This window comes from Equus caballus, chromosome 18 (assembly GCF_041296265.1).
Source record: "Equus caballus isolate H_3958 breed thoroughbred chromosome 18, TB-T2T, whole genome shotgun sequence".
In the NCBI taxonomy this organism is placed as follows: Eukaryota; Metazoa; Chordata; class Mammalia; order Perissodactyla; family Equidae; genus Equus; species Equus caballus.
This window is the reverse complement of record NC_091701.1, coordinates 230,421-258,344: the sequence shown is the minus strand read 5'-3', so window position 1 is coordinate 258,344 and position 27,924 is coordinate 230,421. Positions and strand designations below refer to the sequence as shown.

The window sequence follows — 27,924 nt, the reverse complement described above, 5'->3', positions numbered from 1 at the left end:
GGTTCCCTTCTCTCCACATACTCTCCAATATTTGTTGTTTCCTGTCTTGTTAATTATAGCCATTCTGACCAGAGGGAGGTGATACCTCATTGTAATTTTGATTTGCATGTCCCTGATAACTAATGATGTTGAGAACATTTTCATATGCCTGTTTGCCATCTGTGTATCTTCTTTAGAGAAATCTCTGTTCAGATCTTTTGCCCATTTTTTAATTGGATTGTTGGTTTTCTTGTTGAGCTGTATGAGTTCTTTGTATAATTTGGATACTAACCCCTTATCTGATATATGGTTTGCAAATATCTTCTCAATAAAGGAATACAGTCAAGTCGCAGGAAACAAAATCAATGTACAAAAATTAGTTGCGTTTGTACATACTAACAATGAAGCAGAAGAAAGAGAAATTAAGAATGCAATCCCACTTACAATTGCAATCAAAAGAATAAAATACCTAGGAATAAACTTAACCAAAGAGGTGAAAGATCTATACACTGAAAACTATAAAACATTGATGAAAGAACTCAAAGAAGACATGTAGAAATGGAAAGATATTCCATGCTCTTGGATTTGAAGAATCAACATCATTAAAATGTCCATACTCCTTAAAGCAATCTGTAGATTCAATGCAATCCCTATCAAAGTTCCAACAAAATTTTTCAAAGAAATAGAACAAAGAATCCTAAAATTTATATGGAACAACAAAAGACCCTGAATAGCCAAAGAACACCTGAGAAAAAAGAACAAAGCTGGAGGTATCACACTTCCTGACTTCAAAATATACTACAAAGCTACAGTAACCAAAACAGCATGGTACTGGCACAAAAACAGACACACACATCAAGGGAACAGAATCGAGAGCCCAGAAATAAGCCCACACATTTATGGACAGCTAATATTCGACAAGGGAGCCAAGAGCATACCATGGAGAAAAGAGAGTCTCTTCAATAAATGGTGTTGGGAAAACTGGACAGCCACATGCAAAAGAATGAAAGTAGATCATTCCCTTACACCATGCACAAAAATCAACTCAAAATGGATTAAAGGCTTGAATGTAAGACCTGAAACCATGAAACTCCTGGAAGAAAACATAGGCAGTACGATCTTTGACGTCGGTCTTAGCAGCATATTTTCAAGTCACACGTCTGTCTGGGCAAGGGAAACTAAAGAAAAAATGAACAAGTGGGACTACATCAAACTAAAAAGCTTCTGCACAGCAAAGGAAACCATGTGAAATTTCTGAATGCTCACTAGAGATACGTTGTTCAGATAGATCTCTCCAGTATTTTACATTTTCAGCATGGGAAGAAAAGAGAACTCAAGCACTGAGAGTTTTAGTGAATATTAAGGAAAAGTATTCACATGTTAAATGAAATGATTTTGTGTGCACATGCAATACATGTTGAAGAGTAAGAGAGGGAAGAAGAAAATGGATGGGCACTAAACAATGTTTTATTTCTATAAATGTGGAGCTTACAATTGAGAATCTCTTGCAGGAAAGATTCCAGGTCAAGATGTACGCTGTGACACATGATTAATCCCCACTCTCTCATCTCCCACTGAAATTCCAACACAGATACTTTTCAAAATCACAGAACTATATCTGTAGAAAACGATTACAGTCTCGTCAGTGTGCCAGAAATTTTGAGGACTACCTGGAAAATAGAAAGCAAATGGGTTGAAATTTCCTGTAAAAATCAAAAGAGAAGAAATTGCATCTCAGGACACCAAAGCCAAGCCAGGTTCTTTCTAGGAATCCTCAGATAAGCTCTAGGCTCAGCATCAGCGGATTCAAAGGGAGGAGCTGGCTGTGGAGCAACCATCAGTGGAGTTCCCTCAAGATGCTTCCTCGTGAGAGTATTTGGGCCTGAGAGAAAAACCAAAGCCAGACTTGTAGTAATGTCAGAATTTAGACCCAAAAAAGCATTAAAACAAGATACTTTATAATATTAAAGGGGGAATTTGCAATGAAGATATAAAATCTCTGCACCAAATAACATAGCATCAATATCGATAAAGCAACAACTGTAGGAGATGCAAGGAGAAATAGAAACCCACTAGAGATGGAGCCTTCAGTTCACCTCTCTCAATCTATTTTAGAGCAAGTAGACAAAAGTAAGAAAATAGAAGAAAGTGCAGTAATGTCTTCAAAGGTCTAGGGAAAGACTTTTTGAATTTAGCCTTATTGTTAATTAAGCATCAGGATAAAATGAAGACATCTGGAAATTAAAAAGTTACCATTCAGTCTCCCCACGAGAAAACAATTACTTGAAGTTCTTCAGGCCAAAAATGGGAAACCAAGACATCAGATTGTACATAATGGTGGCAACTAAGTACAACCAGAAAAAATAAAAGAAAAATTTAAGCAGCAAACTTTTAATGTCGTAGCCTTCAGTTTCCTTCTAAATTAGTTCAATCGCAATGTTTGGTTTGCGGTGAATAATACTTATGTAATCTTAATATTGTACATGCCGTCTATTGGTTTTCACTTTTGGGTGTCAAACAATGTCAAAAGCACAGAAGATTTAATAATTATATTACAGAACAGCAAGTAAATCTCATAAATCTTGGCAATTTAAAGATTACGTGGCAGGGTATCTCAGCCAACAAATTCAAATGTATAAGAAATATCACTTTATTTTCTACATTTCAGTTTAATTTCCGCCTCTGGGAAATATTCTCTTTCTCCCTCTACCTCTCTCATAAGACCTGCTTGATGGGAAATGTAACCACAGACATTCCTGGGCTTTCTCTGCCCTCCCGGGGTCCCACCAAGGTATGCAGTTGCCAAATATTCAGAGAGAAGGGCCCCCCCAGGCTTCAGTGATCTGCACACCCGGGGAACCGGGAGCCTCCATGAATGACTCTTTGCAGCGCAGCAGATCTCTGCTCCATCGGGGCTCCACGCGCGGCATGGGAGTCTCAGCTGAGGTTGGAACCCTGTGCTAGGGTCCTGCTTTCCCCAAATAGCTGACACCACTACCTTTTTTGAGGTTTGCCCCTCCTCGGGCTCCACCATGGGGCGGTGTTTGTTTCCCACGTAGCTTCTCAGCACCGCTCCGGCCCTCGCGGACCTCCGACGGGGGAGCCTCTCCTGCCCCTGCTCCTCCAGGGCCCCTGCGTCCTCCTGAACGTCGTGTGCTCCTCGCTGAGCTCAGGTGTGCGGACAAGTAAAACAGGCAAACATTTGACTGGCTAACTCTGCCCTCCTCCCTGCCCTGTGCCTCTCCTGAGGCAATAAAATTCACAGCATGTTATTGCTTGAATGGAAAAATGGAAAAGGGGAAACATGAATTAAGATCACACAGTATTTTTCAGACAATATTAACATAACTAAGAACAATAGGGAGGTAACTAGAGAGAAGAGGAGTAGAAGGGTAGTGTTCTTGCCTTTCATTGTGGATACTGAATCCATAGTAAATTTGATAAATCAAGAATTAAACATTTATATATGCTATTTAGAGTAAATAAGGCAATGACTAGAAAATAAAAATATAAACAATATAATCCAGAGGTGGAAGGGGAGTTAAATCATGATAAATTCTTAGTCCCTCAGAGTGGAATATCAATAGATTCTGTATAAACTTGATAAAACTTGAAGAAATATGATATAAAACTAAACTAAAAACTATTAACAGAGGTGATTTCTGGGAAATGAGTTAGGGCCTAGGGAGAAGAGGAGAAAACTGGGAAGAGGAGGGAGACTTTGTTATTTTCATTTTAAGCTTTTTTATTTTAATTTTTTTAATGATGCAATCCTTTTCTAACAAAAATTAGGTTAGTTAAAAATAAATGACTATTTTAACACACTGCCTCATCAACATTTATAAGACATATTTAATAAAGAATTCACACATTAAAATGTGCCTATGGGCACTAGGCCTTTACTTTAAAAATTCACCATTAAATTCCTTCCCATATTAGGAAGAGCTGCTAAAAAATCCACACCGAAAAACAAACCCCCTTAGCTTTATATAGATAAACAAATAATTTAGCCAAAAAGAAATACTTGAGAAACGACTAGAAGGAAACACTAACAAAAATTAGAAAGAGTGACAAGGCAATGGTAATGAGCACGCCGTCTTTCAAAAGAAGAAATCATTCAAAATATTTCTTTATCAGAGTCGCAAAAAAAATCATGTCCTCTGGTACAGTAAAACCACTTTAAAGATATATTCCAGCACCCTGCTCCATTCCATCACAGTTCCTGTATGTAATCTCTATCAGTGCACACTACACTATATATTTATTCCTGAGATCTAAACTTCATGTAAAACTACACATCATCCTGAATAAGAGAGAGTGCAAGATGGCACAGGCAAGCACACAGACTCAGTGCCCTCTTCACAGTCTATTTCCTTCAGAAGGTGGGCAAGTTCCTTTACCTCCAGCTCTTGTTTTTCTCCTCTGCCAATATGGAACTTCCAAATCGAGGTCTTATGAGGCTTTCCACATATGCCAAGAAGGAACCCAGCTACCAGGCAAAGAAGTCCAAGAGAGACCAAATGGAGAATCTGCTGGGGAAGGAAAGCCTAACCAAAGGGAGAGAATGGCCCCACTTGATAGTCAGCAACTGGGTCCACAAAGATGAGCGAGACGGCCGTGGATTCTCTCACTCTAGTGGGAGAATGAGAAGAGAGAATTAGAAAGGGGATCAATACCCATCCCAGCCAGTGCCTGGCCCTTTGAGCCAACCCAGCTGAGAACACAGACATGAAACACAGATGACTTGTTCCACTGAGATCTGCCCAAATTCCTGACCCACTGAATCAAGAGCAGATAAAATGGTGGTTGTTTTATGCTGCACATTTTGGGGTAATCTGCTACAAAGGAATAAGTAACGCATATAGTCCCCTTTGTGTATTCTCATTCATGATACTGTTTGTGTCTTTTTTTGATCAATCTTGCTAGAGTTTTATCTATTTTAATTTTTTCAAAGAATGAAGTTTTAACTTTGTCGATTTTCTTATTGTATCTTTACTTTCTATTTCACTGGTTTGTGTACTTTCTTTTACTATCTTTCTATTTTCTTTGACTTTACTCAGTTATTATTTTTCTCATTTCTTAAGAGGGACACATATTAATTTTAAGATTTTCTTTTCTAATATAAGCATTTAAAATTTCTTTGAAAATTCCTTTCAAAGCACCTATTTTGCTATATCCCACTAGTCTTGATTTGCTTCTTCATTATCTTTTGGTTTTAGATATTTACATTTTCCATCATAAGTTTCATCTTAAACCCAGAAGTTACTAAACAGGGATTTTAAATTTATTTTTTGCTTTTAATTTCTAACTTTCTTGAGTCTATGCAGTTTGTTGAAGTTTTCTTCATGGCCTAATGTGTGATCATTTGTAACTCCTCCATATGTGCTCAAGGAAAATATGTGTTCTCTGATTATTGAATGTCCATTCGGTCAAGTTGGTTAATTCTTTTGTTGAGATCTTCTTTATATCATTGCTGAATTGTGTCTATTTGGTCAATCAGTGCTGAGAGAGGTGTGCTGAATCACTCACGATAACAGCGGATTCATCAGTTTTTCTCTGTAGTTCTGTAGATTTTTGCTTCATCAATAGTGAGCCTATTTTATTAGCTCCATACATGTTTAAAATTGCTCTAGCTTGGTGAATAGAATGTTTTATCATTGCACCATGACCCTCTCTGTTCCTAACAATGTGCCAGCTTCCTTTTGGAAAACTGCTTGGCAATTTCTTATAAAGTTAAGCGTACCCAGAATGACCCAGAAATACCACATCTATATTTCCCCAAGAGAAATAAAACATGCCCACAAAAAAGACTTGTACAAGAATGTTTATAGCAACTGTTGACCTTAAACAGACAGCCAGTTATTTCTCCAGCAAAAATGGGTTTATGGGGGACCAAGAAAGAATTGCAATTCAAAGTCTGAAACCATCTCGAGCCAGGTGCAAGTCGCTAGCAGCATGGAGGAGAAACTCTATTCTGGGCGGAAGAGGAAGTTGGGACGGCCATTGTAAACTTGGAGTCCAGAGGTATAGCAGCGTTTCACTAGCTGAGTTGTGATAGTCTCTCATTGCCTGAGCTTCTTGGTCAAGAAGGAGTCTGTCTTCTTCCTGTTGGGCTCTGCTAGGAGGTACGGTGTGAGAGCTCCGCCTTTGGGCCCCAAGACTCCAATTTAATGAAGTTTCTATTTATTAATTTCCACACAACTTTATTCATAATCGCTAAAAACGGAAACAATCCAGATGTCCAGCAATGGGTGAATGGGTAGACAAAGTATTCGATGGAATACTTTTCAGCAATAAAATCCAACTCCTGATCACGCAACAGTAGGGATGGATCTGGAAAGCATGGTTAGAGAAAGAAGGCCCACCTGGGGGAGGACCTACCCCCTTTATGTGTGTGGTGATGGAAATCAGAGCAGAGGTTGGCTGCCTAACAGTGGGCGCCTGGAAAGGGGATGAGGGAACTCTCAGTGATGGAAATACTCTGTATCCCGATTGGGTGGTGCTTACACAGCTGTTTACGTTTAGCAAAACTCATCAAATCACACACTAAAAGATCAATCCTTTCCACGGTATTTAAATTTTACCTCAATAAAAACCGGATGGGAAAAAAAAAGCCTGGCGATGTTGGAAAGTAACGCTAAGCGATGTAAGGAGAAATCTGCGGTAGTAAACCCTTTTTAAAAAATATTAAGTGAAGAAAACGTTCCAATAAGCTGTGCTGGATTTGTGTGACTAAATAAGGACGTTAAAAAGCCCTGCAAACAGTGAATCCCTTCTGCTCCGAGGAGCGCTTTCATTCTTCCTCCGATGCTGGGGCCCTGGAGCTCCGGGCGGATTAGGGACCCCACCGCCTCACCTGCGCCCCGGCCCCGCCCCTCAGGCATAATCGCGTCGGACCCACCCATCCTTTGAACCGTGCGTTCACCTTTCAATCAATTCGAATAGCACAGGGAGAGAAACAATCGCAAGCCTCGTGGGAGAGAAGGGGCAGGCCCCTTTCCCGGAGGGGTTGCTCAAAGGCCCTCCAATCAGAGGCTGGATGTGGGAAGTTCGGATTCTGGGCGGCTCAGGTGTAGGCGGCACTGCTCCGAGGCGGCGGTGGCAGCGGCTCTCCAGACAGGGAGCGTTCCTTTCCTTTTGGTTTGACTGAGGTTTCACGCGACAGGCTGCCTGAGGAAGGTGGGTGCTGGGAGCTGGAAGAAGGGCGCTGGCTCGCCTCCTCCTAGAAGGTCTGGAAGGGTCTGAGGTGGGCAGTGGCGAGCTGGACGCCGCTTGGGGGAGGCTCCTCTAGGACCACTTACCTGTCCTTCCCGCAGCCGACGGCTCCGTCCTCCAGAAGAGTAAATATTTGTTGCCATAATCTATGCAGCAGTCAGCGTTTCACCACTGGGCCGTGATTGGCCTCTGGGGCGGGACGATGCTTAGCATCCTTGGTCCCGACCCTCAATTCCAGTAGCTGCTCCCAGAGCCAGCGACAACTAAACCCGCCCTGGTTGGGAACCTCTAGGCAAGCAAGACGAAGGCATTCTAGACTTTCAAGCTGGAAGAAACTCCACTCAGCCAAGAGGGGAACTTAGATGTCCTGTATGTGAAGAGCCAGGCTGCAGGGCTTGAGATCCCAGCTCCAGCGCCTGTTGGCTGTGCTAGCGCGGGCAGTTCTCTCCCTCACCTGTGTAACAGCGATGATACTAACCACCTGTGCTGGTTTAGGTGACAATTAAACACGCCTTTACTATTAACTCGAGCTTTTGCACACACCCTGTCTCTCTTTGTGGAGCATAGTACTATGCAGTATTTTAAAATAACTAATGGTTTATTGTTTAACATTTAGCACATTAATACTTGCAGGAGGTGGCAAGTCAAATAGTAGAGGAGCATGCTTACTGAAAAGTGGAGTCCTTTGTCACTTCCCCTGGGCTCTTACAGGAGAATGTTATTAGCATCCAGGTCAGAAGAATTCTCATTTTTTATATACTCTGTTGATTGCTTAAAATCATGTAACATTTTAATGGGTTGCATTTCTTGTGCAGATTGTTCTTTTATCTGGAGTTTTCTAGTGGACTGTCTCAGTTATTCTTGTTGTTGGAGAGTACAGTGTGCCTGGAACTTTTCTATCTTCCTATTGCAGACCTTCCCCTTTTTCTTTCTTTCTTTTTTTTTCTTTTAAGCCAGCAACACTTGTGGAGAATCAGTCATCTTTCTCCCGTTGGGCTTGGTTGTTTTCTATACCAGCTGCATAGGTGACTCCCTTAGACTTTCCAGTTTCCTTTATTCTTTTCCTCATTTGAATGAAGGATTTCCTGGAACACATGGCATCCTGTTTCTTGTCCTTCTCCCTTGTTTGGCTTGAACACGTTCTCAAGAATCTTTCTAAGAAAAGAGTATGGGCCAGGTAAACAATATGATTTCTCACACGGCCGAAAATAATTTCATTATGCCCTCAAATGGCAAACTATGGTTATCCTTCTGTATCACCATGCTAATTCTTCTAAAAACCCATCTTTTGCTCAATCTTGTATATCCAACTGCCTGCTTATCATCCCTGTCTGTCTAATAGGCATCTCGTGTGTTTGTTTTGTTTTGTTTTGTGGCTTGAGAAAAAGTGCCAGGCTGCCTGCCTTCATCACAGGGAAAGGTTAGGAAACGATTCTATATACTGTCCTTCACTTACTCTCCCTATTCTCTCCTTTCCTTCACTCTTGTCACTTTGTAATGCTGTGCGGTGAGCCTAGAGCCTCTTGTTTGTGTTATGGCCCATCACTTCCTGGGCTTCACTTCATCTGTCAAGCAAGGCCCTATGTAGAACCCCAAAATAGACTGTACTATCTTTTGCTAACTTTCTTCCCACTTTGCAGTGTCACATATTTATTCCATTTTGTACTGAAAATTTTTTATTTCAGAATGCTCTGAGGTGGGGCAGGAGGTGAACTGGAATCTTAATTTTTTAAATAATATGAAAATCTATATAAGTTGTCTACCTTTCTTTTCCCTGGCAGGATGGCTGCATCACATTTTGCCAGTCAACTGAGAAAGGATTTAAGTATTGAGATGATTAGAACTAAAATTGCTGAGGAGAGATTTCTCTCTCAGAAAGGAGACAGATATGATAAATACGAACGAAAAAGACACTCTGGTTTGACGGATGTCAACCTTCCAACCTTGGAAGGTAGAAATCTTGAATTAGAGGAGACATCTCAAGAGCCTATTCCAGAAGAGATGAGTGTGAGGCAAAGTAAGTAAAGAGCTATTGTAATTTTAACTGCTTTGAAGAGGGGAAAAAAGTTGGTTTAATACCTGAGGTTAAAAAATCCTTGACCAGGGGCCAGCTGGGTGGTGTGGTGGTTAGGTTCACATACTCTGCTTCTGCGGCCCGAGGTTTGTGGGTTCGGATCCTGGGCATGGACCTACATACTGCTCATCAAGCCTGTGGCAGCATCCAGCAAACAAAATAGAGGAAGCTTTGGCAACAGATGTTACCTCAGGGACAATCTTCCATATCAAAAAAAAAAAAAAAAAACTTACCAGAAGAATGGAGTTTTGAAATACCATTCTAAATAACTTGATATTTTCTATGACTAAATACTTCCTATTTAAGGTAAAGGCTGTGAAAGTTCCATTCACTTGTGGAGTGTTGTAATGCTTTAGGATTCCTGTAGGACAATATGGATAATAAAGTTCTGACTTCTGGAGTTTGAATAAGATAAGTGTTGACAAGATTAATTGATAAGGGACATTAAAATAGAAGTTTTGTAGCTAAATCAGGTCTCAAGTTGTTTAAATGTTCACTGCTTCAATTTTGTCATTTTCCAGGACCAGTGAAATATGCAGCCCAAGGGCCTTCTTTACAGGGAGACGAGCTTTACTCTGAGTGACATGAGAAGCCATTATTGGATTAGTGTGTTTATAATCTGCTTTATGTTTTAAAGCATCACTTATGGATGGTAGGGTGACCAGCATGGCCTCCAGGAGACCAGCTGGGAGACAACTGCAATAATTTAGCTCATGGTTGACCACAGTGGGAACGGCAACCCTGGGTGGTTTCATTCTGGTTATATTTTGAAGTTTGAACCAATAGGATTTCCTAATAGAGTGGATGTAGGTTGATAAAGAAAAGTCAGGATGGTTCTAAGGGTTTTGGCCTGAGCAACTAAAAAAATGGAGTGGCCATTTACTAAGTTGTAAAATACTGAGAGAAGAACTTGCCATCTGTAGATGGCAAGTCAGGGTACTGTCTAGTATGGTCTGATGATGTGAAATATAAAGCTGGGCTGTTTTAGTGAAGAGGAAGAAATAATTGAGAAACAGCAATGAGGGACCACCCCACACCCTGGCCCACTTCAGGCCCAGTGATATGACCTTTGTGGGAGAAGAAAACAGTCAACCACTTGAGAGGACAACTAGGGGAGCGTTGTCTTCAGGGGAGAGCCAGGTTACGGTTAGATCAAGAGATGAAGGGAACAGGAACTTCAGGGAAGTTGAGGATATAGGGGTTTCATCGATGATTAACCACTTCATCAACTGAGCTTTCACATCTGTTCTCTGCCTGGATTATTTCTTTTAAACAACTTTATTGAGGTAGAATTTGCATACCATAAAATTCACCCATTTAAGTAAATGCCTTTTGTTTAGTAAATTTACTGAGTTGTGCAGTCATCTCCCTGGATTATTTTAAACCCTCACCCAGTGGGCAAACGCACTCTCATTCTTCAGAAACCTTCTCGGGTATTCTCTCTTCTGACAAGCCTTTCCTGACCTCCCCAGACAGGTTTATACTGATTCTCGATTGTGCATTCTCGTAGTCTTCATTCCATGCTAAACCAAATTGAAACTGTGCTCATCTCCCCCACGATACTGTGAGCCCTTCAGGGGCAGAAATTCTCTTATTCTTACTTTCTAAAAATGTCTGGTACATAGTAGCCACTCACATTTTTCAAACAAGTTTAAATAAACATGAGAATACATAGTAGAAACCTGAGTTGAGAATCATAGGTGGGAGGTAAGGAATCTGACAGGTTGCAGTCAAGGTGTCATCCAGGGATGCCTCTGAAGCTTGACTGAGGCTGGAGGAGCTGTTTCCAAGATGACTCACTCACATGACTGGCAAGTGGATGCTGGCTTTTGGCAGGAGGCCTTAGTTCTTCGTCATGTGGCGTCTCCATAGTGCTGCTTGAGTCTCCTTAAGGCTCCACGTGGCCACTGACTTCCCCAGGGCAAGTGATCTGAGAGAGAGCAGGGCCAAGCTGCACTGTCTTTAATGATACAGTCTTGGAAGCCACACTCCATCATTTCCACACTTTTCTTGGTGACACAGCTCAGCCCTATTCTGTGTGGAGGGGACAACACAAGGGTGTGACTACCAGGAGGTGAGAATTGTTGGAGGTCAGCTTGGAGGTGGGTGATCATAGAAGTTAATTAACTTAAAAGTGAAGTAATGCATGCCTAGTGGATGGCAAGCAGTTAATTTGTGAACAAGAGAAGGCAAAAGGGAGAGAAATTTTAAAAGAACAGGGGTTGAAATGACTTGTGCGGTTAGCGTGCTAAGGAATCAATATGAAGTTACTGAAAGTATTGCTTAGCAGCTGTTGAAGTTAGATAATGGTATTTTAGACATTTGGATAACTTTATTTGAATGTTTTATATGCTATTTTCCCCCCTGCTTAGGATCAGCAAAGTCTCTTCTAAGTGATCAACGAAGACAAATGTTCCAGAAATACCTAGAGGAAAAGCGACTGAAAAAATTGAGAAACCTCAGCGATGACCATTTATAGTGGGTGTTTATAGACATGATAAGCCTATTTTTCTTTCATGAATACCAGCACACCAACCAAAAAAGGTAAATTTAGTATCATAACTTGATATTCAGGAATAGTTCTTAACCAGACTTTTCTTTAAGAGATTATACTTGATCTTAGCCAAGAGGCCAAGAAGCGATTATTTGAGTGTTTAAATGACTAAAACAACCCTTTCCCTGTAGTCCCTTTATTCACTTAGCTAGTTGGCAGGAGCCGGGAGTGACATCCTAATAGTTCAGAAGATGGAGATGAGGTCTCTCGGTGCAGCCATAGGTAGGTTGACACGGGATAAAATTAGCAAAGCAGTTAGAGCCGGGCTGGACGGGCAAGGCCGGGTGAAGGATCTGGCGTCCACCCTGTCGGATGCGGAGAGTCAAGAGAGGCCTATACATGAGCTTGTACCATGATCAGATTAATAATTCAGGAAGATTACCCTAGGCTGGAAGATCGTAGTCTGGAAGGGGAAGAACTTATAGGTAGGAAGACTGTAGTGAGACTGTCGTGCTAGAGTAGATGAGACAGGATAAGGGGACTGGGGCAGTGGGCTTAAAGGAAGAAACAGGTGTGAGACATCTCAGGAGATAAATTGACGGGGACCAAGCAGATGGTGAGGGGTGAAGGAAATTGAAGAGTCGGAGATAAGATGATTCTGAAGATAAATTAGTTTGAGCAACCATATAAATTGTGCTGCTGCTAAAAGAGGGGTGGAAGGCAGGAAAAGGAACATGCCTAAGTGGGTGCATATTGATAATGCTTTTCCTGCTTTTTCTGCAGCTCATTTGGGCCATCTGGATAACAGGCAGTTGGGAATAAAAATTTGAAAATCAGGACGGAGATCCATGCTGAGTGGTGGATTTAGGATATGATATTGGGAGTATGGATGGGGGCTTAAGCTCTAGGGCTAAATGAGACCACTCCAGTAAAGATATACACATTGTGAAAGAGTGAGGTCTAGAGAGCACCTTCAAGTGGGCAGAAGTCAGGTACCAGTGATAGGTCAGATTGGCAGGAGAGCTAAAACAGGACAGAAGCTGGAGGAGGGGTGATCTAAAGAAGAGAATGATCCATGAGTTAAGAGGATTGAACACAGGCAGCTGGATTTGTAAATTAGGTAGTCACTGGTGATTTGCTCTTTTCAAGGTAGTCTCTTGTTGGCTGTGTATTCATTCCTGATTTAAATAAGAATTGAATAACATAAAAGCTCAAGATATCGCCTGTTTTTGTTTGCTTCAGGAATGTCATTGATTTATTTGAGAGACCTTTGATTACTCTGCATGTGACCTTAGGATAAGGTGGAAGTGACCAAAATTAGTAGAATGTAGCTCAAGGTGGAAAGATACAGAAAAATATGGTGTGTATGTGTTCGAGGAGGGTGAGATTATTTCTGTTTGGAGGAACATCAGAGAAGACCTCTTGGAAGGGGCTGAATTTAATCTGGCTTCTCAAGAGTATGTAAGGCACCAGTCATTGGTCTAAACTGTAAACAGCTATTTACAAAGTGTTATATGTAGGGGGAAAAAGACACACATTGTTGTGTTAAATAATACGCTTCACCAGTAGTTTTTCATTCTACTTAGACGATAGCCATCGCTGAATATTGTTTACTTTGTGCCTCGTTTCTTCAGCACTAGATCTTCCCTGAGATTTGCAGAAGCAAGTGGCTCCTAATCTACAGAAGAAGTCTGATTGTGCTTCTTCAGGAATTTTAGAGTTGATAAATAACATCACTTTTAATCAGTCCTTCTCTTGCTGGATTTCTTCCTTGCTTTGTGATCAGGTCTCCATTTTCTTATGGACAGAGGACAAGTGCACAATCATTGGATTTGAAGGCAAACTGTCAAAGCTAAGAAAGTAAGCTGTACAGTATCTTTTCATAAACAGGAGAGAAGAGATCTTAATACTCTAGTTTCTTCATTGACCCCTTCCAAATATTTCCAGTTAATCATATTAACAAGGATTCTAATACCTGGAAAATATAGTATGAAATTTCTCCTTTGTGCTCACTGAGAAATATGAGTAAGTTTTGAGGCTTTAAGCATAATTTAAATCAAACCAGAACCAGAAAAGAGAGTAATTTAAGTTAGCAAGTATCTTTTTGGCAAGTATCTTTTTGCCATAAATGATTAAGGGTTGGATGACTAAGGGTAAAATTTAACTTTAAAATGGAGACTTTATTTTGTAATGAGACATGGAAGTAAATTATGGCAGTTCATTTTTTTTTGACTTTGTCTTCTTTTGATTGTTTTAATGCTGTTCCATCTTGTATGGATTGCCAGGTCAAAGGCCAAAGCCCAAATGGAGCTGACTAGGGTGTAGTTGATAGTAGATAATTGTTACTAAAATGATGAATCGTGCTCCTTTTCGCAGAGTAAGTAAATTCATTTTAAATCTATTATCAGCTTCAATCAGAGTGATTATTTTACTAGAGTTAACAGTAGCAAACTCCCTGTTATTGGCATGGTGACATAGAGCAGTTTTGGCTAGATGCTAAGGAAGTACTCACTTGAAATATTCATTGCCAAACATCCCTTATGAGATCTATACCAACTCTGTGTGTCACTCTGTTTGTTTACTGGGCTCTATTACGCATTCATGTCACTATAAAATGCAGATAGGGATATAAAGCACGTGGGGGGGGGACAAACTTACGGGTCTTCAGAACACCACTATGGACAAAGTTAAGAGGAAGATTACTAAAATAAAATGAAGTGGGCAAGGAGGTAAATAGTATGTCTCTTTATCAGGTGAGAAGGCTCCATTTCATGTATTCAATAAATTGAGTCACTGCCATGTTCCTCTAGGCTCTAGGATATAGTAATGAATAAAGCAACATTCCCTGTTTTCATGGAGCTTACATGTGAGATAGGCAATGAAAAGAAAAATATATAGTATGTGATGGTCATAAGTATTATGTGGGAAATAAAAAAAAAAAAAGAAGGCAGATGGGCAGTATTGAAGCTGTACAGGGTGAGCTTCCGATGGGGCCTCACTGAGACGGTGGCGCTTTGAATGAAGTCTCCAAGGAAGTTGGAGAGTGCACTGTGGGAAGAGTTTTCTATCCAGGAGAAGATTTTTCCAGACAAAATTCAAAAGTTTTGAAGCGAAAACATGCTGGTATGTTTAAGGACTCTCAGAAGATTATAGTCAGCTATTTTGAATAGCTTAGGCTATTAGCATTTTCAAAATTCTAGGATTCTACAAAAAGTTTGTAAGGAAATCTATATAATGGAAAACTTTTTTCATCTCATCTTATTTGGGGTGGTGGATTTTTTGCTGGGTCATTTACAATAGATTTCAGATGAGGGGTCAAAATACCGATTGAAAATGTGGTAATTTGATTCATCAAGCAATTAAATCACATACCACCTAATCTTTTCAATAGATCATTAATAGGAGTGATGTTCGAGCAACATGATCTGGTCAAAGACAAACTTCTGAAAAGAAAGTGTCCAACGAGAAAACAGGTAGGGGTGTTAGCAATTATTATAAGCTCTGACGTTGCCGCAACAATGCTTTAGTAATTACCAAAAGCATTTAATTTCATGGTTCCCACAGCAGGGCAGCCTGCAATGCCCACGTGCGTGAGAACCACTCGGTTGATGACTCAAAGAGCGCAGCAGACCTCGGGGGCAGGCACCACCAGTGCTGCCTCCGCAGGAGCAGCCTTGGCTGTGCCAGCCACGCGAGAGGTGCATGGTGAGAACTGTTCCTTCATCAGTGGCTGAAGTAGAATGCTCTGGTCCCTGAGGTTGTTCGTGTTCAGTTTTTAAAGTCATCGTGTACTTCTTTGAGTAGGCGAGGAGGAAACGGGAGATTCCAGGTCCAGAAGACAGGTTCAGTGCCCCACCATCCAGTTAGCACACAGTGGGCGCTCAAGTGGTGAAGCATGTGCCTCGGTGGGCAGGGCCACAAAGTGAAGATTAATGGCCCCAGTAAATTACAGCCCATTTGTTTGGTGGAATACAGTGTAGCGGTTAAGAACGATCCTGTGAAAGACACTTCATGACATGCTTCAGGATATATTAAGTGGGCAAAGAATACAGGTCAAATTCTGAACAGTGTGATCACAATTCTAAAATATGTATGTGAATATGTGAACATAGGAAAAAAACTGGAAAAGCATACCCTGAATTGTCAGCAGTGATGATTTCTGAATAAGGTCATCTTGAGTGATTTTTATTTATTTTTTGAGGAAGATTAGCCCTGAGCTAACATCTGCCGCTAATCCTCCTCTTTCTTGCTGAGGAAGAGTGGCTCGGAGCTAACATCAGTGCCCATCTTCCTCTGCTTTATATGTGGGACACCCGCCACAGCATGGTTTCGACAGGCAGTGGGTGGGTCCGCACCCGGGATCTGAGCGCCTGGGCTGCCAAAGCAGAAGCGTGAACTTACCTGCTGCGCAGCGGGGCCAACCCCTCTGGGGTGATGTTTTTTGCATTGTTTTTGTGCTTTGCTTTTCCTGATTTTCTATAAGAAATATGCATTTGATAGTCAGAGGCAAAAGGTAAAATACTTTAGCACCTTTGGTTTTGTAAACAGATATCCTATACTTGGCAGGAAGTTTTATCTGTATTTATCGTATTTAAATAGGGTATTTTAAATAGGATATTTTAAAATGACTTTTAATCATAAAATCCATTAAGGCATAGATTCATATTGTTGCCTTTTTTTCTTTCCCAAATTACCTAGTACTTTTTAATTTTTTTCGAGGAAGATTGGCCTTGAGCTAACATCTGTGCCCATCTTCCTCTAGTTTATACGTGGGACAGCTGCCACAGCATGGCTTGATAAGCAGTGCATAGGTCCATGCCCAGGATCTGAACCAGCAAACCCCGGGCCACCAAAGTGGAGTGTATGAACTCAGCTGCTATGCCACTGGACCGGCTCCTTACCTAGCATTTTTAATGCAGAATTTTCTATCTAGTCAAAATGGATCTGTTATGTCATTTTTATTTTAGATAATATAACAGAAAGAAAAGCACCAGATCAAGGAAGGCCTGCCGAAAAGATCGAAGAAGAACCAGGCAAGGTAGAGTATAAGTATCTGTTTATTTCTAGACATTTGGAAAATCTCATTTTTATTTTCATGAAGCTGAAATTAAGCTTACAGAACTGCTTCAAGAGGTTAACCTCCACGTGTGTGAAAACCTCTTGAAGCACAAGGAAGCGTCAAGAGGGTTTACTGTTATGGTTTGTGAGGTGTCTCATCTTTAAAACCTTATAGGTAGAGAATGTGTAGTTTGGTTAACAAGAGAGAAAATAAAAACACAGCTGACGGAAACCTTCATGTGAGCATCGGCTAGGAGATGGGTGCAGTGGGTGAAATGCGTTGACTCTGGATTCAGCTAGGCCTGAGTTTGCCTATTGTCTCGCTTCCAATTGGCTATATAATCTTGGGGAAGCTATGAGTTTGTTCTCCCAGCTGTAACATGTAATATCTACACAGAGTAGTTTCAAGAATGAAATCACCTGACGTTTCTGACAGCATCTAGCATAGTGCCTGGTAGAGTCTTCAAAAAGAGCCACCATTTCGAGGACCCAATCCCTTAATTTATAATCCATGCTATAATTCCTTAGCCTTAAAAAAAAAAAAAAACAAAGTTATGCCAAAGTGTAAGAAACCTGGCTAGGTTCTTACCAAAAATCAGACATCGATCCTCCAAGGAAGGCAGTACAGGGTGATCACAGGCGAGCAGCTGGACCTCACAGCTCCTCCCTCGAGGTTGGTTTTCTCCTTAAGGATTATCGCTAGTGTCTACCTTTGCAGCCACACAGGCCTCAAGCACAGTGTTACCCTTAAACTCTCGTCCGGGTAGAAATACTCTGCTTTCAATTCGTATCTCATTAAAACTCAGAAACGTAGAAACCTCTAAAAATTATGTTGAAATGAGTGGATTAAATTGGCAAAGGTGGTCGAAAGGTACAAACTTCCAGTTATAAAATAAGTAAGTAGAGAATGTAATGTACTGCATGGTGACTACAGTTAATAATATTGTATATTTGAAAGTTGCTAAGAGTAGATCTTAAAAGTTCTCATCACAAGAAACAAAATTTGTAACTGTGCATGGTGATGGATGTTAACTAGACTAACTGGGGTGATCATTGCACAATATACAAATATTGAATCATTATGTTGTATACCTGAAACTAATGTAATGTTGTATGCCAATTATATTACAGTAAAAAAAAATACCAAATAACAAATTGACTTGAAAAAGAAAATACGCTTCACATTTTATATGGTTAATCTTACTGTGTCACATTGAAAAATAGTTTTGCTCATATGATAAAGTTATTTATAATAATCCAAAGTTATTAAAAAAGATTTTGTCCTTGACAATACTGGTAATCCAATAAACATTGGATTTCTGATTCTCAAACCTTTGTAATTATCAACATAATTTAAGTAAAAAGATACGTATTTGTTAGGTGAGTGAATTTTTCCACCTTAGTTTTCATATATTTTAATTTTTGGTAATACCTAAAACCTATTATATAGTTTTTTTAATATGGATTGGTTCTCCCTCTTTCTGACCATAGCAATGGTTTATGTAGCTGGTCTTCTGACTCCATGTAAACATTTAATTGTATTTGTTTTTGTTTCTTAAATTATGTACATGGGACGTATCTCTTAACTTTCACATTTTCGGGCCTAAAAAATTGGTGGAATATATCCCAAGAAGAGAGACTCTCACTCTATTCTGTTTATTCACATCCAGGTCATGTCTTTTAAAGTTGATAGCGAAGTAAATACTTTGGAATCACAAACCAGTGTGACAAACGGAAGGGATCCAGATGGAGTCATATCCAAAGTGGAAAAGTTACCTGAGACAAATCCTGCAGAAGTGAAAGGGAGGCCATCCTTCGCACCAGTAGATTTTCTGTTTCAGCCACCAGATGGTCTGAAGAGCTATGACGTAACACCTAGACTCCAACAAGCACCGCTACTTTGACAGCCAGTTACAGAATGAGATGTTATTAATGAATTCCTTGCTGACATGGAGAACGAATGCCTTTCTTAGATTTGGCCTGTGCTTTTTAAGTTATTTAGTTAGTAAACTATGTTCATTATAAATCATGAAAATTTGACCTTTCCAAAAAATTTTTCAGAAGGATACAATAATGTATTTGACAGATTTGATATTTTCTGTGCATTATTATTTTCACGATTCAATTTGCTTTTTTTGCTTTTAAGAAGTGACTTAATTGCAACACTTAGAAATAAATTTTTAGAAAGAAGAAATTGCTATACTGCAGCTCAGACATGGTTTGGATTTTTTTGTGTTTTTTTTACTGAGTATTACTTTATAAAAGCTATCTCAAAAGACAAAATGATTAACTTGTAAAGTGGGGAGAAAAAATCAGTTTGAATCTTTAAAAGAAATGGCAAGGTTGCTTTCCAAAGGCTGGCTGGCGGCAGATTGACTGAGAACTGCTCTGCGGCATCTGAGACTCCTAAGTGTGTATGTCCGGTTGAGAGGTCTTTGCATCTGTGGATCTCATCACAGGGGGCAGAGACGGGCCTTCCCGCTGGAGGTGTTTACGGTTTTTCCCTCTAGATTAGACATGTTTTAAAAAACAGAAACATATTTCTATTTTAGCCCATGTTTTTAAAAAACAACATAATTTTGAAATCCTTCAATGAGATGTATGGGTTCATGTTTCATGAAGCGTATTTTTGCTCTTGCTTAGTGATGAGGCTCCAGAAGTAACAAAAGAAATGTTGGCACACAAAAGTGAAACTTCAGTACATCAAGATTCCGATGAATTACGCCGTCCTTTGAGTTCTCTGACGGGAGCACAGGTATGGTATTTTCATGAATTTTTTACTTGTTTCTCTGCGTTATGGTTTATCAGAGATCGTTTAGAGTCTTTTCCACCATGTGTCTCACCATGTAGCTCAGGGTGTGATCTCAGGGTCAGAAGAGACAGAAAAGCATGGGGAGGGCTATCTGGAGACAGAGCTGGAATGAGGACTGCAGACTGAGAGGGGGACCGAAATGTAAATTTGAAGAGATGAAGAACATTGAGAGACACTGTAAAAGGAGATCTGATGAATGAAATCTTTGAGGCAGAAATAAAATTTTATTTAAATTTTAAATTTACAATTTTAAATTTTAATGTTGAAAAAATTGAAGGATTTAAGAAATTTGTCTTGTGGGGGATGTCATTATAGGAGTTGCTGCTTTGAAATGCATATGTAATGTTTTCTTTATAGATCGTGTCAAATAAAAATGAAACTACTACTGAAAATTTACATGGCTTTCCAATAAAAGAAGTCCCATCACTTGAAATAAAGGAGGATCAGACATCTCAGCAGCGACATGTGCTGCATTTCAGGTCTGTGCGTTTGTTCCCAGTGTAAGCATTTTGTATTAACGTCTAGACATTTAAAACCAAAATTAAACTATTTTAACCTTAATATAATACGTAGATGAATTAGGAGGAAACTGACATTGAGTGATTTTTATTTATCTTTTAAATTAAAAATCTTTTCCAATGGCTAGTATATTCATGTGGTTGCTAACTTAAAAGATAGAAAGAGGTACAAGTGAGAAGCCTTTTTTCCAACTCTGCTCCCAACCCTACAGTTCGAACCTTCCACAGAGGCAAGTGTTATTCATTTCTTGTGAATTCTTCCAGAGATACATAATGCACATGTAGATAAACTTTTTTTTTAATGTAAACAGTAGCATACTATTCTGTTTTCATTTAATGTTAAATGTAGGAGATATTCCATTTTAGTCCTTTAAGAACTTTCTCATGCTGTTTTTGTGTGTGTTTTAATGGCTGCATGGTATCCAATTGTATGGCTACACCACGATTTACTTAGTAGGTCCCTGTTGCTGGTTGTTTCCATTGAGTTCAATCTGGTAGTATTACTGTCAAGCCTGCAAAAAACAAGCTTGGATGCTTTTCAATCCTCTCCTGTGCAAATATATAAAGACCTCAATTTACATTCCCTCAGCAAAATATGGGAGTTCCTATTTTATCATACCTTTTTTTTTCAAACAAAGAAACTAAGTTAATGTTTATTTTACAAAAGAAGGATAGAGGGAGATGATGGTAGGCTCCTTGGCCCACTAAATCATAAGATAGGATTATGTTTCTCCAACTATGAAGACTGAAAATTAGAGTTCCTGTTTGGGAACCTAAATGCCATGTCACCTAAATGCCTTGGACACAGATCAGAGGACTGCATCTGGAGAAAGGCCCCAACGCTCCACATCACACAGGAAATGATGACATACTATGTTCTTGAGTGAATGTAGCAAGGAGATTCTCACATCTTTTCCAATACAGTACTAACCACTTTTTTGGGCTTTGACAATCAAATAGAGGAGAAATATTATCTTCCTATACTTTTAATACTCATTTGTTCTATTATGAATGAGCATATTTCAGAGCCACTTCAGTTGTTTGTAGAACGTAAGTTTTATGATTGTAAGGAATTTTAGAGATGAGCTAGTCCACTGTGTTGTTGGACTGAGACATTGAGATAATAAGCAATTTACCCAACTAAATAATGTCGGATCTAAGACAAGTCTCCTTTCTCATTAATTAAGTTCTCATTAGATATAAACAGCTAATTTTTTCTTCTAAGAAAAAAAACTATCCTCAGTTTCTCCTACTAAGATGCTTTTTATAAAGAGACAGATTCAATTTATCTCGGGCCGGGGTTTCTCAACTCGCACTACTGACATTTCAGATTGGATAATTCTTGTTGTGGGGCTGTCCTCTACATCGCAGGATGTTGTGTAACGTCCCAGACCAGTAGCACTCCTCTGGTTTGTGACAAAGGTGCTCTAGACACTGCCAGATGTCCCCTGGGGGGCAAAATTGACCGGTGTTGAGAACTACCGCCCTTGGACAAGCAAAGCCTACTCATTAGAATCTGTGAGGCCCTGACACTGTAATTTCAGTCTTACAGGGTTTAGCTTCAACTTACTCTGGGCAGTTGGGTTGGTCTCAGTTCCATGGGCAATACCAGAACTAAAGACAGAACTCAGGCATGTCTGGTTCTTTCTGTTTCATCTCTGATAAATGAGAACGGAAAGAACTAGAAATATTAGCTTGGAAAGTGGCTCTTGGCATTAACCATCCACGTAAGTTTTAGGTGTAGAAAGATGGACATGTATAGGATATCAACTTGTATTTATGGATTTTAATATATCACAGTTCATAAAATAAGCATCAGCTCTGGAAAATTGCTATTGTATAAGTATCATATTGCTAATACTTAGATATTAGTATGAGAAACATTTGTAAAACTGAAACATGTCATAATTTTAGAAAGATTCTCCGATACGAAAGAGAGGAATTTATATTGACCGACTGCCTTGAGTGGCAAAGGAAGCTTGAAGATTCCAAACAAAGGGGAGGGAACATTTATGTTTTTTGTCTTAGCTTTGTTTATTTTATTTTGTTTATGTATTTATTCTTTTTAGGAAGATCGGCCATGAGCTAACATCTGTTGTCAATCTTCCTCTTTTTTTTCCCTCTCCCCAAAGCCCTGACATATAGCTGTATATCCTAGTTGTAGGTCATTCTAGTTCTTCTGCGTGGGATGCCAGCACAGCATGGCCTGATGAGCGGTGTGTAGGTCCGGGCCCAGGATCTGAACCAGTGAACCCTGGGCCGCTGAAGGTGAGTGCATGGACCCAACCACTTGGCCACCAGGCTGGCTCTGCATTGTTTATTTTAATATGTCTACATTTATCTGAAACAAAAATCTAGTGTTGCCGAACTTTATAGTTTTGTTAATCAAAATAGCAAGACTTTTCATTTCTCAACATACGTTCACTAGTATCTCTGTGCTAAAATGGTAGATGACTTATAAGGTGTAAGTAATTAGAATGTTAGCCATCATTCCTGGGAGTTAAACGTTTGCCTATTTTATTAGATTTTTTATGACTTTTTGAATGACATCTATATCTAGTATTGTTTAATTATGCAAAATATTTTCTGAATGAAAATTACCTAAATAAATATGGAACAAATTTTCTGATATTTCCTTAATCTTATTTGGAGAAGCTTTTTAGAAAAAATCATTTGTGTGCTGTGTGAAGTCCTTAGATGCTGGGGTACAGTGAGTTGTTTGAGGTTGAATTCTTATAAAGTACAAGGTGAGCAGAATGCTGTTTACTATGTAGCAACATATATGAGAATGAATATTGCTACGTTTTAGTGGGAACAGAAGCAGACAGTTAATGCTCAGTATTTGTATGACAAAGTTTTGTAGTCGATGTTTTTTTGTTTTGCTTTAAGGTAAGAGTTTGATTGTGGAAGCCCCAGGATATTTGGGGTGAGGTCGTCTTATCAGCTGGCTGACTTGCGATCAAGGTCCTGTTTTGTTCTCTCGCTTTTGAAAATCTCATCTTTCCCTTAGCAGAAGATCTCATTCCCCTCGCAGTTGGTCAAAAAAGGCTCCTTAAGGCAGAAATATTCAAACGGTTTGAAGAACTGCTGGACAATTTGGAATACAAACGAGGCAAAAAGGATACCACCTGTGCAGACCTGGATGGGTTCTGGAACATGGCCAGCCTTCAGGTATGTGACCAGGATTTGGAATGGCTTAACTTTCGAGTCACATGTTTTTGGAAGTGAGGTAACAGTAGTAAAATGGGAGTAGTAGAGGCTGCTTAGGTATCTGTAATATTAAATGAGATATTAGCCCCTTTACAAACTGTAAAGCACTGTCTAAATTTTATGGCTGCTGTCCCCTCCTCCTGCATACTGTCAGGGTAATTTCTATATGGGTTGGAAATTGAGATTCTATTCAGCTGTTGCCTAGTCTGTGATGATTCCATGTGTGCGAAAATGAGGACGAGTCTTCAGTAGCTGGGTCCATCCAGCAGTTATTGTCCCTGCTGTGTGTCAGGCGTTGTATGAGGAGCTGACAAATAGGCACATTCTCTACCCCAGAGGAGTTTATAGTTTTATCAGAGTCAGACATAGCCCTCATTCCAATCTGGTGTAGAAAGTGCTGATAGAGGCCGTTACTAGGAAGATCAGTGAAGGTAGGGAGATGACAATTTCTAGCTTTTTGAGCTTATTTTAGAAATAAGCATATAAAAAACTAATTCAAGAACCAGTGGCCAAGAACCATGAGACATTTGCAGACAGCCCGAAACCTGGAAGAAGGGGCCACAGCAGCACAGGAAGGAAGCTGTCTGGATGAGGCCGTGGGCTGCTCCAGGAGAAAGAACTTTAAAAGCAAGTGTTAATATGCTCAAAGAGACCAGGCATTTTTTCTGCCAAATAAGAACAGCTATGCAAAAAAGAACATTCAGAGAACGACAACAAGAGCTCTTTGAAGTTAAAAACTATAAGAGCAGAAATGTAAGATTCACTAGAAAGATGGAATATGAAGCTGAGATCTCCCATAAATTAGAGCAAAAAGAGAGAGATAAAAGAGGAGAGACTAGATAAGAATATTAAGGGGACCAGTCTAGGAAGTATAATATCCAAATAACAGGGATTCCAGAAAAAGAGAACAGAAAAAATAGTGGAGAGGAAACGATCAATGAAATAGTTTGACATTTTCCTGGAACTGGAGGACCTGAATTCCAGATTGAAGGAGCCCATTGAGTGCCTAGCACTGTATGTCAGTGTAGACGCACACCAATGCACAATGAAATATAATTGTACAACTCTTGGGATGAGGAGAAACATCTAGAAACTTCCAGAGAGCAAAAACAAGTTTCATACAAAGGGTCAAAAATCAGAATAGCCCTAGATTTCTCAACAGCGACATCGAAAGCTGGGAGAACAAGGCCCTCAAACTTCTCGGGGAAAATAACACTCAGCCTGGCATTGTATACCCAGCCAATCACGCTTGAAGGTGGAAAGGCATGTTTCAGACACATGCAGTCTGAAATTTGACCTCCCATGCACCCTTTCTCAGGAAACTGAGAACGGCGCTCACAAAAATGAGGGAGTAAGCCAAGAAAGGGGAAGGAGGTGGGACAGATCCCCAAAAAGTCTAAGGGAATTGTGGCTGAGGTGAGTAAAGAGGGTGAGCAGCAGGCTTAGGAAGCAGCTGTTCAGACTGGAGAAGGAGGCTGGGGCTCGGCAAGATACTGTCTCTGAGGCTGAACGGAACAGAATACCCAATTGGTTTGCTTTTCTAGTTGTATTAAGAGGGAATTTATACATACTGTGCAGACTTTAGAGGCAAATTGATGATAGATACATTAAAAAACTAAGCAAACAAAAAGCAAAGCAATGATGAAGTCTAGAGAAAAATGTGAAGAAACACAATATTCTGGTAATTATATGGCGCAGAAGTGAATAGTGTTTATGGAGTCAGAATAATGTCAGCATTACTTTATGACCAGTTGACATAATAATGAGTTGGTTCACTAGCATCCTTCAATGGTGACCAATTAATTTTGTCTTTCTTAGTATCATAATTATTTTATGGATTTAAAAGTATTTGTGTTGGCATCGTTTACAGTCATTATCTTTAGTGATGCTCATTTCCCAGTTTTGGCCAGTGGGAGCCTCTTCAAGTTGGCTCCTGGGGCTTTTATTTATTTTAAAGAGCTATACCGAGGATAAACAATCTACATATGATAAAATTTGCCCATTCTAAGTGTAAAAGTCAATGATGTTTAGTAAATTTACAGAGTTGTGCAACCGTCGCTGCAATCCAAACTTAGAACGTTTTCATCACCACAGAAAGATGCCTCTTGCCTGTTTTCAGACAGTTCCCATTGCCACTCCCAGTCCCAAGCAACCACGAGTCTCCTTACTGTCTCTGTAGATTTGCTTTTTCTGAACGTTTCATTCTAAGAATCACCCAATATGTGGTCTTTTGTATGTGGCTTCTTTCCCTCGGCGTGGTGTCTCTGGGGTTCCTCCGTGTTGCAGCACATGCCTGCACTTTGTTCCTTTCATGGCTGAGTAGCAGTTCATGGAGACATCAGTCTGTATTGTCCAGTTGATGGACATATAGGTTGTTTCCACTATTTGACGATTACGAATAATCTATGAATATTCACTTACAAATCTTCATTTGGGCATGTTTTCTTTCGCTTGGGTAGATATGGCTGGATCATGTGTTAAATTTCTGTTTAACTATTTAAGAAACTGCCAAACTGCTTTCCAAATTGATAACACCCTTTCACGTGCCCGCCAGCAGTGTGTGAGAGCTCCTGTTGCTCCGCGTCCTCACCAGTGCTTGCTCCTGTCTCTCTTAGAATCGGCCATCCTGTGGGGTGTGAACTGTCATATTGTAGATTTGATTTGCATTTCCCTAATGAGTAATGATGATCAGCATCTTTTCATGTGCTTATTATTAGACATTTGTATGTCGTCTTTGGTGAACTATCTATTCAAATCTTTTTGCCCATTTTTAATTGGGTTTGTCTTTTTGAGTTGTAAGTGTTCTTTGTATATTCTGGATACAAGTCCTTTATCAGAAATATTTGCAAATATTTCCTCCCAGTTTGTGGCTTGTTAATTTTCTTAATGGTATCTTTTGAAATGCAGCTGTTTTTAATTTTGATGAAGTTCAGTTTATCAATTTTTTTAATGTTGTGATTTTGGCATTATTTCCAAGAACTCTTTTTGCCTAACCATAGGTCACAAAGATTTTATCTTATGTTTACTTCTAAAAGCTTTATCTCTTTCACTTAGGTCTGTGAACATTTGGAGTTCATTCTTTAAAAAAATTAAGTTGTGATTAATTATTTTTTGCTAGGAAAGATTTGCCCTGAGCAAATCTGTTGCCAGTCTTCCTCTCTTTTTTTTCCTCCCCAAAGCCCTGGTACATAATTGTGTATTCTAGTTGTAAGTCCTACTAGTTCTTCTGTGTGAGCTGCCACCACAGCATGGCTACTGCTAGACAAGTCGTGTGGTTCCACACCCGGGAACTGAACTTGGGCTGCCGAAGCAGAGCATACTGAACTTTGACCACTAGGTTATCAGGGCCGGCTCTGGAGTTCATTTTTGTGTATGGTGTAGGAAAGAACCCAAATTCATATTTTTTCTTGCAGATATCCACTTTTCCCAGTCCTGTTTGTTGGAAAAAACTATCTTTTCCTCATTGAATTGCATTGGCACTTTTGTTGAAAATCAATTGGTCATAAGTGTAATCCTGAGTCTTTTTGACATTTAAATTTTTTTGAGAAAGGGAGATTGAGAGTACCTATTTGTATAAATGCATAGTACGGAGACTCAAAGCATATTTATCCAACTGTTGACAGTGGTTACCACTTTGAGGAGATTGGAAATACCAGAAGGATGGGGATCATATATTCCCATCCTGCTAGTATGTATGTATATTATTTGAATCCTTTAAAATGAGATTGTGCCAGGGTCAGCCCAGTGGTATAGTGGTTAAATTTGGCACACTCCACTTCATTGCCCCAGGGTTTGCGGGTTCTGATCCCAGGCATGGACCTACACCACTCATCAAGCCATGTTGTGGTGGTGACCCACGTACAAAATAGAGGAAGACTGGCACAGATGTTAGCTCAGGGCCAGTCTTACTCAAGCAAAAAAAGAAGAGGATTGGTAACAGATGTTAGGGCCGATCTTCCTCACCAAAAAAATAAAAATGAAAATAAAATGAGATTATGTCAAGAGAAAGAGAAGGCAAGCTACAGACTAGGGGAAACTTTTGCAAAAGACCTATCTGATAAAGGACTGTTTTCTAAAATATACAAAGAACTCTTAAAACTCAACAATGATAAAACAAGCAACCTGATTTAAAAATGGGCAAAAGAACTGAACAGACACTTGATCAAAGAAGACAGATGGATGGCAAGTAAGTGTATGAAAAGATAAGATGCTCAACATCATATGCCCTTAGAGAATTGCCAGTTAAAAGTACAATGAGACACCAGTACACACTTATTAGAATGGCAAAGATCCAAACCGCTGACAGCACCGGATGCTGGTGAGGATGTGGAGCAACAGGAGCGCTCATTCATCGCTGGTGGGGGTGCAAAATGGTGCAGCCACTTTGGAAGACAGTTTGGCAGTTTCTTACAAAACTAAACAGAGTCTTACCATACGATGCTGCAGTCACGCTCCTTGGTGTTTGCCCAAATGAGCTGAAAACCTGTGTCCACACAAACATGTGCACAGATGTTTATAGCAGCATTGTTCATAATTGCCAAGACTTGGAAGCAATGGATATGCT

At 39.8% G+C, this 27,924-nt stretch overlaps 2 long non-coding RNA genes across 2 annotated transcripts; one reads left to right on the top strand and one right to left on the bottom strand.

The window, feature by feature from the left end:
* Positions 1-1,471: 1,471 nt before the first annotated feature.
* Positions 1,472-27,924, bottom strand: LOC138918730 (uncharacterized). The gene is made up of 2 exons (XR_011428436.1): positions 27,792-27,924; positions 1,472-1,649 (listed from the first exon to the last, which is right to left on the bottom strand). It is a non-coding gene; the product is annotated as an uncharacterized lncRNA (long non-coding RNA).
* On the top strand, positions 8,976-15,235 carry LOC138918729 (uncharacterized). The gene is made up of 3 exons (XR_011428435.1): positions 8,976-9,211; positions 11,641-11,812; positions 15,154-15,235. It is a non-coding gene; the product is annotated as an uncharacterized lncRNA (long non-coding RNA).